Source organism: Hippoglossus stenolepis, chromosome 8 (assembly GCF_022539355.2).
Source record: "Hippoglossus stenolepis isolate QCI-W04-F060 chromosome 8, HSTE1.2, whole genome shotgun sequence".
Classification (NCBI taxonomy): domain Eukaryota; kingdom Metazoa; phylum Chordata; class Actinopteri; order Pleuronectiformes; family Pleuronectidae; genus Hippoglossus; species Hippoglossus stenolepis.
In genome coordinates, this window is record NC_061490.1 from 8208810 (window position 1) to 8219592 (window position 10783).

Below are 10783 nucleotides of genomic sequence, written 5' to 3' on the forward strand. Positions count from 1 at the left end.
CTAGCTTTTCCAGCCTTTTCAACAATTTAACTGACATCTCAACTGCTTTACTCACTTTTTCCTCAGGTTAACTGTGTTTAGTGCAAACACATAAACATGACTGTTCAAATGTTGACTCCTCAACTGAGACTTCAAAAGATTTTAGCTCTTACATGTCAACTGACATTTCAGCTGCTTAAAATGTTTAGCAGGATGAAAATCTGACCTGTGTTTAAGGGGTTTGTTGATGGGGTATATTGTTATGGTACTGGTGAGACACTCCAGGACGTCCAGTCTGAGAAACGGATTAAGACATTTTAAGGCCTCTTCGTCAACAAAAGGTTTTTAACACACACGACAGGATTTAACAACTCTGCAGAGTTATGACAGTGGCAACTATTTTATCTTTTGCCACGACAGTCACAAGGTCAACATTACAAATTTGGAATTCATGTTACAAAGTGATCCATCAGGATCATGGCCTTGCATGGATTGACTTGGCCAATGCAGTTCCCTACTGGATGATGTTGCATTACAGTAAAAATGATCGTTTTACTGACACACCACTGTGCTGACAGACAGGTGACATACAGATTAATGAGAAACATTTTTCACACTTGGCTCAAGCCAGTATGAACATGACATAAGGCTCCGTCCACACCAGCATGTTTTAATTTCAAAACAAAAACGATCTCTGTCCAAACGTTTTACCTCCATATCAAAAATAATCTCTATCCATACTAACACACCAAAAAACACAAGACCATTCACGTACACTGGTCGTATGCATGCTGGTATAAACAGGAAGCAGATGTGTGCTCTACAGTTTTTGCCAAGTTGCAGGAAATACTATGAACGAACAACCGTAAAGGTGAAAAGTAAGAGCAATACCTTCGTGCACAAGCGATGAGGTGGAACTGTTACCGATAGTTTGTGTTCTTCTCGGCACGTGTTCATTTTGTGTAAGAGAAAGAAAGAGAGCGATAGAAAGCGACGGGGTGCACCTCTTACTCATCATTGTCAGCATTAGATGGTAGCTAGCAAGTTATTTCACTGAGGTGAGACTTGAGGGACATGGATACAATATTTTTCAAACGAAAAAGGATGAAGGTAACAGGTGAATTTTTCTCCCGTTGCTGGAGTGCAGAGTCAGGAGCCCGGTGGTAAAGAGGTTTATTTAGCCAACTTGTCTAGCCCAGTAATTCTCCAACGTTTTTGTCACATGGTACATATATGATTGTAGCTCTATAAATTGTCAGAAATAAAAATGATTCCTCTGCACGCCAGTGTGGGACAGAAGACACAGACCAAGAATGTTATTGGATAAAATAGAGAGAGAGATAGAGAAGGGTTTTCTCATGTTCCCACTGAGCCTGAACACGTTTCCTCCATACTCCTGCATCCTCTGACAGTCAGTCCGACAGCCACAAAGTCACACGGGTTGGGTTCATTTGTGAGTCTAAATTTGCTGTAGGTGTGAATGTGAGTGTGAATGGTGGATTATTTGTGTAGCACCAGTTTCGGCCATGACACCTTTCCAGATATGTTGTTTTTATGTATATATATATATACACTATATCAATTTGATGTATTCACGATCTAATATCACACCAAAAATGAGAGAATTAGTTAGATTCATCATCTTTTTTTAAGAGCATGACAGGAGAGAAGAGGAGCAGAGAGCAGAGGAGAAGAGGAGTGCGATGGACAGATGAGACACCAACAGAGCTACTGGAGAGGTGAAGAAGAGGAGAGCATCAGACAGATAGGTAAGACAGAGTTAACACAGTTTGACATTGTTCAGATTTGTCACAGTTCAAATGGAGCTCTTGTCACACAATATACACAATAGAGGCACAAGCTAACAGACCAGGGTTGGTCAATTTGGTCACTGTGAACATACAATATTACTGCTTCATCAGTGTCAAGGCTCTTATTTTTTAGGTTTTACTCCAGCTGCTGAAAATAAATACAATAATGGAGCTAAGTGAAAACCCAGACTTCCCTCATTTAGTTTTTTAATATTTCATGATGTGAAAGTTAGTCCACACGTCACATTAATTTTAATCATTATTTTAATCATTTGAAATGCCAGGTGAAAATGTAAACATGTCTAGGCTTGGCTAAGACCCTGATGTTTCAAGCACCTACATTTGGATCTGCTGACCACTGGCCCACACAGACAGAAAGAAGCCATAACTAAGTTCAATCCATTCAAAGTACTTTTATGGCTTCCATGCCTTTCTTGTATAGAGGCAGTGGGGGGAAAGGAAATGGAGGGAGAACGATCTGTAGCGAAAGGTCTGGCCAGCTGACAATCAAAATCAGGGCATTTTTGCCCATGTGGCATGCACCCTAACTATTTGGCTAACTGATCTACGCAATGGTTCCACTGTTACAACCCAACCTGCCTTTAATCAAAGCGGGACAATACAACTTGGAAGAATAATTAATAATCACTGCAACAAATTAAGTGTTGAATTCATGAGCAAAGAGTAGCCACCGTTGCTCAGTGCAGCAACCTTAGGGATTTTGCTACTACAAAAACCATCCATCAGTTATATTGATTCTTATGGAAGCAAATCATTGCTATAAATAGTTTGGCAATTTCGAACTGTAGTCATAACTGAAATACCACTGGATTTATTGCAATGAAATTACTGACTTTGACAACGATCGTTCTGATTTTATGTCTGACTTTCACTTTGTTTAATTGTCATTTTCAAGTTGTGCATTTTTAAAAGCTCTGTCCTGTATGCATTTATTTTAGGGTCTCAAATTAAGTGCCAAAAACCAATTGCTATGTTTCCAGTGGTTTCTTCACACTTGCATAGTTGGCCTGGAGTTCTTCTCCAGCCGAGCTGTCTGAGAGCTGTGTGTCCAGGACTTAGAATTTCTGCACACAACAAAGACATAAAATAATAGAACCAAATGCCTCTTCTTGACTTTCCAAAAGCTTCTGGACTGAATCAAATCTGATTAGAAAAATATTTCTTGTGGTTTGTAATTCTCAGAAAAATGTATTTCACAGCTGGTCCCTTTCAAATGATTGTGTATGGCCGGTTTCTGAAAGTTTGTCAGCTCAAAGGTCAGATCAATTGTATTCTGGCTTGACTTCTTGTCTTTGGTGTTAAGATCTGAATTCTATGGATTCAATTTTACTGGCTGCTATGTAGTTTCTGACTAAGTATTGATAACTAGCATTTTACAATTTCACTACAAAACATTAACATTCCCCTCTGAAGGTCTCTGTGTGATTTGAAACCCTTGGCCATGGTGTTTCGCTTGTTATCGCTGGTCTTTGGTTTCTATGCGCATTTGCTAACATTGAGAGAATGTTAAGGTGAGCCACAATTCCAGCCAATCAGAATATTGGATGAGGACATTTCTGATGAACCACTTTGTCTCCATTCTAATTGTTTGTAGAAAAGTCATTAATAGAGAAGATAGCCAGTTTCATCAACATTGTTTTGAATTCTGTTTCTGAGTTAGTTGTACTTTTTTAGCTTGCAGCTAATGTGATTATCTATTGCATGTTATTGTACCACAGCTGCCTTTTTGGTCAGGCCACTAATTTACACACATACCCCAAAACAAGAAATGGACAGAGTGCCACGTGTCTTTCTCTCATGTCAGCTCTGTCTGTCTTCTGTTTAGTGGTAACAGTTAACACACTCAACTTGTATCATGGTGTCATGGAATCCCTGTGTTAGAGAATAAAGGCAATGTGAGTATAGGATAAAAAGAGCTGTATTGCAACTTTAGGCCCAGTCTTCTGCTTTCTTAATTGTGTTGCTCATGCTCACACATTACTACCACACACTTATATTTAACAAGACCATTTTAAAGTATTCTGCTGCATGGTGAGGGCCAATCTAGGCACTTACAGAACATAACAACATTCCCCACATGCACACAAAGACACATTTGATAAAAGCACAGAGTAACCCATAAACATAGTCTAGTGTGATTTTAGGACTAGACAATTTGCCCCAAGTTTTACTTTTGTCAAATAGTAATGTAGATTATAGTTGTGTACATTATTCTCATTAACTGTGTTAATGCTGCTGTGACTTCCAGACTAGAGATAATTAGCTGTCTCTAGCTGTGTTCTCGTAAATGTAAGAGTTACTTCTGCTAGGGGGACAGGCTGAAAAGAGATTCTGCACACCGAGCTGCACTAGGGAGGTGCAATATAACATACATATATAATCATATGACAATGGAAAATGTCTGTTTCATATTATTCCCTATTATTTCTCTAGTTGCGTCACAATCATTTTACAGCCATATCTTTTGTGATTTACACAAGACTTCTTTCACATGGCATGGTTGTGGGCAGGAAATATGCATTGAAGCAATTTAAACATGGAGAGTGATTGTGACACACTTTACGTGGTCGAGAAAAGGTAAGTAAGTAACAATATGTATCATTATCTGGATAGGTAATGAGCTCTATCAAGATATGAGATTTGGTCATATCTCAAAGCCATAATGTGCACTCGTTTTGTTTGGCAAAAGGTGTTAAACTCATCAGTCAACTGAACAGCTTGGACATTCTCCCTTGTTCAGTCTGTCCCTAACTGCCAGCTACACTAGTGAACACTAGCTAGCTGTGCACACTGTGCAGATTTCAGCAGACTCTTCTACTGTCTCTGTGAGGAAAACAGACCATTAGGGTCTAGGAGAGTGATCAGTTTAGAGTAGGAGTATTCAATTAATAGAGGTCTAGATAGAGAATACGTCCCCAAACAAAAAGGCTGGAACAGCATAATGACTGACTTGTAGTGTCAGGGTTTCAATCTGGGCTGAAATGGTGTAGTGCAGTTTAAACGGATTTTAACAATCACCAAAGTTTGAAAAGATATGAGACACATACAAACGCAGAAGAATGGCTGAGGAAAATACCCTCTGTGTGAATATTGTAAATATTCAGACTAGCCATCTGCCATACCGGGAAAAATACCGGTAGACCACTGCATTGGTAGACCATCCAAAGTTCATTAAGTTTTAATTGGCCCTGTCAGTCTCTTTAAAAACCAGGAGGAGACTTTGTAAATACCCAATCATTGATGTAAAAATCATAAATCTAATTTGCCATAAAACAGGCTTGCTCTTTGATTTCTCATATTGGCATAATAGAGCCTGAGATATTAAATTGTTCTTTACTATGGTCCACTATGGCAAGATATCTGCCAACTGACAAATTGCAGACTATACCATCATATTTTTTTTTCAATGATAACTGATTCTGAAATATCAACATAATTTATGTAACTTGATGATTTATATGACAAAACCTAAAACATTAAATAAAAATATAAAATGCTGCCACAAATATTCTTGAGCAAAGGAGTTGAGAGCTAGCTGTAACAGTTAAGTGCAGATAATTTAGATATACCCGTGCTCCATGTGCTGCCATCTAGCCCTTGCAACATGCATCGTACTAAATTAAAATCCATTATAGTTCCACTTATTGAATCCAAATCCTTTGGACAAGGAAGGCAGAAACAGTGCAGATTGGATTGGCTGCCTGACATATTTAGAGACAGTACTGCACCCAGGCAAAGAGAAGAGTAGCATAAAAGGTAATTACCTTTATAAAAAGGTCATTAACTGCATCAGTTGATCATTTGTCTGGTGACTCTGACAATAACTCCTTGAGGCAACCTTACTGCAACTCTTCAAGCCAATTCATACTTATGCCTTGAATCAATGTAAAGGACTATGCCTATCATTTGTCAAGCTCAAAGATAGCATGTCATTTGAAACATTGAAGTAGCCACTTCGCACAGGCGCTTGCACTAATATTCACCTTTACAGTAGATGACAGCTGGCAAAGTTAGTTACTTTGACAGTTGGATTGTGATGCCAGGTATCTTTGAACTTGTGGGCACCGTCAGTAGCTCACCTTGTAAGATTGAGTTCTTACAACTCAGTGGCCTGGGTTTGATTCAAGCCTGGGCTGAATTTCCTGTTTCTCCTGTCATTAATCAGGAAAAATGGCAAAGAAATCACTTAAAAAACAGGTGGCTACTGGTTATATCATTGTGAGTGTAATGGTCCCTCTTTCAGAAAAAGCACTCTGCACACTTATTTGCATCCCAGTTTGTGTTGGTAAAAAGGTGGAATTAAGGTTGTGAGATGGTTTCCAGAAGCTCATGCTAATTTGACTGATATGTCAGGAAACACCAACAAAGCAAATTAATTCATGTCTAAACTAATGTAACTAAAACTGATTATTGAAGTGGACAACTGTGCCTATGCCTCATCTGTACCGAACAGAGGCCGTTTATTTATTGGACAATATTTCTCTTGCTTTTTCTACAAAACAATACATTGTGCTATAATTTCTCACAAAATAGTTAAGCCAAGGCAAACCACACCGCTCCTGGCCAATCTTATCTCATGATCAATTTAGCAGTCAATGACAGCCTGATCTAAACAATATCCATGCTAAATATAACATATATTGTTTGACTCTCTGGTTAACTAATCCAAGGGGATACATTTCTAAGGAGTCAAGGTCCTTCTTCATCAGATAATCCTAAATGAAAATAATACCAATCAGCTGGTTTCAGTTTCTCAATTGTCAGGATGTGATGCTTGTATTTTTTTTTTTTTTTTCAACAAAAATATTTTTTGTAGTGAACTGCTGGCTGGGGAAAACAACCAATTGATGACATCACCTTGGGCTCTAAGAAATGTTAATTGGTGTTTTCTCAATTTTTAGACATTTTAAAACACAAAAAAAAAAAGAATCATCTAATCAAGAAAATAATCAACAATACCAATATTAACAAGAGACCAGACAAATGTTTCATTTAAGCCATTACAGAATTACATTGCATTAGTTGTAGCTGATCCAATCTGCTACTGTTGACATCTGTCATTTTTAATGGCAATTTCCAGAGTTTTCTGACATTTTTTACACTGAACAGTAATCAAATAATCAATTAAATAATGAGAACAATTCATAACAAAAAAACATTTGTATCATCCTCAATGCAGGGCTCTGCAGAAAGCACCAACCAATTCTGTCAAATTGTACTTTGTGATACATATTGTATTACAGTTTTGCAAAACTCTGTCCAAACTAATGATTCCAATCTAATTTAATATAAAAACTAATGCAATTAATTACTGAGGCATTGATTAACAGTTTTGGTTGATATAAGTCAGTGTAACACAATCAGTTTACAATGCAATTAACACACACATATTATTCTATTTGTAACATGCATCTGCCATATTGTTAAGGTTATGCGTTTAGTACATGTAATTTAGACTCTGTTATTAGGAGCAGTTGTAATTCTCCTTATACTTTTAAAATGTATATTCAAAAAAGTACTTGTTTGAATGAGTACATGTACATAAAAATTAAAGGAAACATTCTGGAACATGCGGAATTTTCCACACCCACCTTTGACAGGGAGTGTTTCATCCTCAAAAATGCATTTTGGTTGTTGTATTACTTTAAGAAGAGAAAATCCTGAACATGGTTGTGCTGATGTTCTCCACATACCGTAGTTAGCCCAAAACCCAAATTTCCAGATGAAATATGGTGAGTGCTGCAATTTATTTGTATTATGAGGTATTATTAGGGGATATGAATGCAGGAAAAAAACACTACACCACTGGCACTACATGGCAGAGGCTTAAGAAAAGATGCAGCCCCTTAAGTGTGAAGTTTCATCTTGAGTAACCATATTGTAATCCCAAGATGAATAAGACGATGGGGGAACATAGTGTTACTTGACTTCCTGGTAGGGTCTGGAGTTGGTCTATCAGAGTCGACTAAGTGTTGAATTTGTGTTAAGGCTGTCACACACACGGTCTGAGAGTGTTGCCACAGCTGCTGTCAGTCAGGGAAGTCCATTGGCTGTTTGTGGCCAAAAGACACAGACTGGAAAACCACTCCATCAAAGCAAGCCAAAAGAATTACTTAACATTAGGGTAGGGTCTGTGGGATGAGGTATTATCTTGCAGTGAAAAAGAACACTGATAAAGCCACTCCTATGTGCCCGGACCGTGCACCCATTCTTTGATCCAAAAGACAGAAATTTAAGTCCTTTTTGTGCTTAGTGCACATTGTGGCATTATGCAGCAGTATTGCAACACCGGGACATTCATTAATTGTACATTCAAATTTAATTAAGTCCAAGACTGTTACAGTCACTTATTTGATGCCTTCTGTCCCGTTTTAATATATGATGACTGCCACAGATGGTAAATGTTATCACAGAAATCTCAGCTTACATACATGCTCATGGTGGTGATGATGGTTAAATGGCTGTGACACATTGACAGAGCCGTGGAAAAGAGGCTAATCCGCCAGCTACGATCAGGTGCTTTTCACATTTATACCTACTAGTGGCTGACTGTAGCTTAGCATCAGGTTCAGCTGGAACAGGTTTCATGAGGAACAGAGCTCAGCCTCTTAACGGGCGGTCAGCACAAACTGAATGGATTCACTGTATCTACTGTGACATGACACAAACAATATTGCTGGAGACCTGTGTAGCACAATTGGAATTACCTCGATTCTTGGTCTGCTTCCACTCTAACCTCACATATAGAGGAAGCACATCTTCGGTGGTCTGTGAGACCTCGGACAGAAGCTTCGATCTGAGGAAATGTGCACCTTCCTCTCATCAGAAATTTTCCACCATGGCCTGTGTGTGGCCTTTTTGCTTGATTGGATGAATGACGAAATGAAACAGCCATGCACACTAGTGGTTGAATATTAGCAAGGCGTGATTTGAGAAGACAAATCTAAAAAAATGAATAAAAATGAGGTAAAGCTGAAGTGGCTGGTGGGAGATGTCCATTCTGAGACATTTTGAGAAAAACAGCAACCTAACTTCGGCGAGGTGGGTGGGGAGGGAGGAGTGGGGCACAGCATCTATGACAAACCTCTTATTTAAATGGCCAACAATTTCAGACCACAGCATCTTCTGCTCAGAGAGAGGGCCACTAACACCCGTAGGCAAACAGAGAGATGTCAAGTCATGGTTCCTCGTCAGCTCTGCTCTCTTCGTGGTCGTGTTCCCGGCCGAGGAGCAGTCATCTCCCGGCACCTGAGCGCCTGTGTCCCTCTATACTAGAGGGCAGGGTAGGGGCTGGGGCTGATGCGGTAGCTAAGCTAGTGGCTACCGTTAGCTGCCACAGCAGATGAAATGCTGCAGATCTACAGAGGACAGTCGGGGGTTGCTGGTTTGCCGCTGACACCTAAAGTCATCGCCATCCACACGCCACATGCGGGATATAACCGCATATACCGGAGGGTAGCACCGCATCCATTCATCCCCCCGTCTCTCCCTCCGTTTTGTTCAGCCGGCATCCTCTCCCAGTCTTTATGGTGCCGTGCGTTCACTCAGGGCAGGTCGCGATGCCGCTGCTAATGAAACTTGCCCAGATACACGCACACTGATGGCATCGATCATTGCACCGACCAGCCCTGTAGTCGACACGTTAGATGGTTAAAACCCCCTCAGATACAGGCTTGGGGAGAAGGACAGGGGCTGGTAACCGGACTTGGAGGACATTGCCTGCTACTGAATTGGCTTGTGTCGTCCATCATCATAATGCACATCTCAGCTGTAGCCGAGGCTTACTGGTTCAGCGTGGCCCGACAATGTTAACCCACCTCTATGACTGAAGCAAGCCCCTAACCCATTAACAAGCAGCGGCAGCGGAATGGTGACACGAGGCCGGTGACAGGGGCGAATAACGTAGCGAAGAGGCAACATCACGCTACCAAGCACTGTTGCTTCTCTTTGACTGTCAATGCACACATATTACCGACAAGAACCAACCAGCCGCAAATGCACATATGGTATTTGAAAGAAAGGACAACGCCGGTCGTCTTATGTCTTACCTCAGGCGGTGTGTCGAACCAGGTTCCGCGTAGCAGCCATATTCGGAACCCCTATTTCCCTCTGTCCGCACGAACCGAGCCCCCTCCCCCGGGTCAGTCGTCCTTCCACAGCAGAAATCCAAATATGATGGTGCAGGATTGTTAGACGATATAAAAAAAAGGAAGCCCCCCCGATGAGATTAGTTTCCAGGAAAAAAAAAAAGCGTTATTCTCCTGAGCTCAGAGAGCGGGTAGTCGATGGGAACCGATCACCGGCGCAGCACAGCTAGCCGTGCCTGAGGGGAGGTGGGCAGCTCGCCGCCTCAACCACGGGCACCTCACGCTCGAGTCTTCTTCTTGTTCAGCAGACTTGATTCACTTGTTCGAGATTGATGCTCAAATACACACGACACCACGGTTCAGCAGCAGCGTGGGTCAGCTGCCTTTACGAGCTCGTTTTGTTTTTAAATTAATTTAGAGGAAAGATGCTAACCTTAGCCAGCTAGCTGTTAGCTAGCATGCTAGCTGTCTAATAAAACTCTGCCATTGGAATTTGAAGACAGTCCGCACACTGCAGGCTGCTTGGCGGGCAGCGGCCAGCCGATGGACAGTGTCAGCGGGAGCAATGGAGAAACTTGACGTATTTTAGCACACACGGCTCCAGCTAGCTCTGTGCCGGCCAGCCCCTCCGTGATGGTAATATCGGTCAAAGGAGAGAGGGGCTGCATTGAGAGCGCACTCCCGACACCAGGCAAGTACGGCCCAGCGCGCTCCAGAGAAATTTCCCACAAAATGGCTGCCAAAACAAATCCACCGCGGACAGTCACGCAAGTTATTCCCGAAAGTTAGTGCTCTGGTTTAATTGTGGTCACCAACATTATTTCACATGAAGCACAAACTACGCGAACACGTATTCGAAGCATTTGTGTAGAAAACTGAAGGAGA

General features: G+C 41.0%; 1 protein-coding gene across 1 annotated transcript in view; it reads right to left on the reverse strand.

Annotated features, from left to right (window-relative positions):
* dyrk1b (dual-specificity tyrosine-(Y)-phosphorylation regulated kinase 1B) overlaps positions 1-10572 on the reverse strand; it is a 54214-nt gene extending 43642 nt beyond the window's left edge. The window contains exon 1 of the mRNA XM_035164567.2: positions 9860-10572. The gene's annotated coding sequence lies outside the window, so the exon portion shown is untranslated. The remainder of the gene's footprint in view (positions 1-9859) is intronic.
* Between the last annotated feature and the right edge of the window lie 211 nt (positions 10573-10783).